General features: G+C 43.4%; 1 pseudogene; it reads right to left on the bottom strand.

The window, feature by feature from the left end:
* Window positions 1–1,334: 1,334 nt before the first annotated feature.
* Window positions 1,335–1,789, bottom strand: LOC142446951 (ATP synthase peripheral stalk subunit d, mitochondrial pseudogene; annotated as a pseudogene).
* Between the last annotated feature and the right edge of the window lie 720 nt (window positions 1,790–2,509).

Raw genomic sequence — 2,509 nt, 5'->3', positions numbered from 1 at the left:
ACAGCCACTCAGTGTAGACATATCTTTGACAGGGAACTGCCAAAAAGATTCAGAAACGGATGTAGATTGCCGACAGCAGATGAATCTTGACGGAAAGCAGAGAATACAAGGAAAATGTTGATCGGGCTATGCACAGGCATGTGGCTGTGTGGATCATAACAAGTCATGGTTAACACTGTGAAAAATAAGAATCCCAGAACACGTAATCATGCTCATGCAGAACCGGAACCTATACCCAGAACCAAGAGGCAGCTGCTCCAACGGAACATGGGGATGCAATCAGGAAAGAATTCTATTCTTCTCTCACCATCCTTCTTCAACCTGTCTGCACAGCAAAGCATCACAGAAGCCGGGCTCTAGGAAGAAAGAAGAGTGTTAGGTTTGGAGAAAGAGTCATTCACAACCTGTGATGTGCAGAGGACACACTCTTTTTTTTTTTTTTTTTGGTCTTTTTTTTTTTAATTTATTTATTTATTTTAACAATTTATTGGGGCTCATACAATTCTTTTCACAGTTCATACATATACATACATCAATTGTATAAAGCACATCTGTACAGTCTTTGCCCTAATCATTTTTTTCTCCTCTTTTCCTTTTTTACATTTTATTAGGGACCCATACAACTCTTATCACCATCCATACATATACATACATCAATTGTATAAAGCACATCCATACATTCCCTGCCCCGAGGACACACTCCTGTCTGCTGAAAGTGAAGAGCACTGGAAGCATTACTGATGAAGATAAAAACAAACCGGGCCATGTTTCATTAGGATGTGCGTAGAGTTGCTGAGTCAGACCGACCCAACAGCATCTGCCCTTAGGTGGCAGAATCAGTTCCAACTGATGGTGGCTCTGTGGATGACAGAATGACACACTGCCCAGTCCCGTGCCATCTTCACAATCCTTGCTGTGTTTGAGCCCACTGTGCCAGTCCATCTGATCCAAGGCCTTCCTCTTTTTCATCCTCTTTGCCAGCACAATATAATTCAAATCCATCACTTCTTCTTTGGTTTTCCACATTCAATGTTGGTTTTCCACATTCAACGTCCAACTTTCACATGCATACGAGGGAATTTTTTTCCCCCAAAGCCATGTATTTAAATTTTTTTAAAACAAAACTTCCTTATTGCCTTCAAAGTATTCTCCATTACACTTAATACATTTGTCAAATATACAATTCCATTCTTGGAAACATTTTTCTTTTTTTTTTTTAGCATTCTCATTTTTACTGCTCAGAGTGCCTCAGGGGAGGGCCAGCGTGTCCGCTCAGACTCGGCTTCACAAACTCTCGACTGGCCGATGAGGCCAGTAGGGATACTTGGTCTTATCTAGCCTAGCTTGGTTTTGGGGAAGACTTCGTTCAAGTCGTCAATGGTCATCTGGTCAAATGGAATGATGTTCCTCATCTTCTCCAGCTGCTTCTCATACGCCTCAAGCCTGGTCTTGGAGAGAGACACAAACTCGGCACAAGTCTTGACATCTTCTTTTTCTTCAGCGTCCACCAGGGCAGTAAATTTGTCCTCTGGCACAGGGACCTTGAGGGCCTTAAACTTCTTCTCAAAGTCGTCCACTAAGCCGGCCTTGGCCACGTTGGCCTTGTAGTAAGCCCAGTCGATAGCGGGAGGCGTCTCGGGAAGAACTGCCAACCTGGAGGTGAGGATCTCATTCCAGGACTTCAGCGAGTTGGCAATAGCCTTTTGGTTTCGGGGTATGATCTCCCCAAAGGCTACCCAGTCGATGGCTTTTAGAGAGAGTTTCCGTGCAGCCATCGTGGGATCCTTCAGCGACCTCCATTTTTCTTTTTTTAAAAAACATTTTATTAGGGGCTCATACAACTCTTATCACAATCCATACATATACATACATCAATTGTATAAAGCACATCTGCACATTCCCTGCCCCAATCATTCTCAAAGCATTTCCTCTCCACTTAAGCCCTTTGCATCAGGTCCTCTTTTTTCCCCCTCCCTCCCCGCTCCCCCCTCCCTCATGTGCCCTTGGTAATTTATACATTGTTATTTTGTCATATCTTGCCCTATCCAGAGTCTCCCTTAACATTTTTCTTTTTTTGGAAACATTTTTCAAACTTATCTGTTTGGATGGCTGACAGCATCTCCCTCTTTTTTTCTTCTCCTCTTTTCCATTACCAAATCACCGCCCTTTCACGTCCCTCCACATTTGCAGAAACTAAAAGAAGTTGCATGGGGAGAGATCCGGTGAGTAAGGTGCCTGGGCAAGAGAAGCATGCTCTTTTGGCCAAAAACTGGTGCACTGAGAGGCTGCATGAGCACGTGCATTGTTGTGGTGGCAAAACCAGTGCCCGTCTGCCACAAATCAGGTTTTTTTGTCGCACACTGTTAGGCAATCTTTTCAGAACCTCTAAATAGAAAGTTTGATTAACTGTCAGACCTGGTGGAACAAACTCCAAATGCACTGAGTCAACGTGACATTTTTGTCTTTTCAGCAAGTTCACAGGAGTTCAGAATGAGATTTGTCATCCATT

This window comes from Tenrec ecaudatus, chromosome 4, assembly GCF_050624435.1.
Source record: "Tenrec ecaudatus isolate mTenEca1 chromosome 4, mTenEca1.hap1, whole genome shotgun sequence".
In the NCBI taxonomy this organism is placed as follows: domain Eukaryota; kingdom Metazoa; phylum Chordata; class Mammalia; order Afrosoricida; family Tenrecidae; genus Tenrec; species Tenrec ecaudatus.
This window is presented reverse-complemented; position numbering and strand designations above follow the sequence as displayed.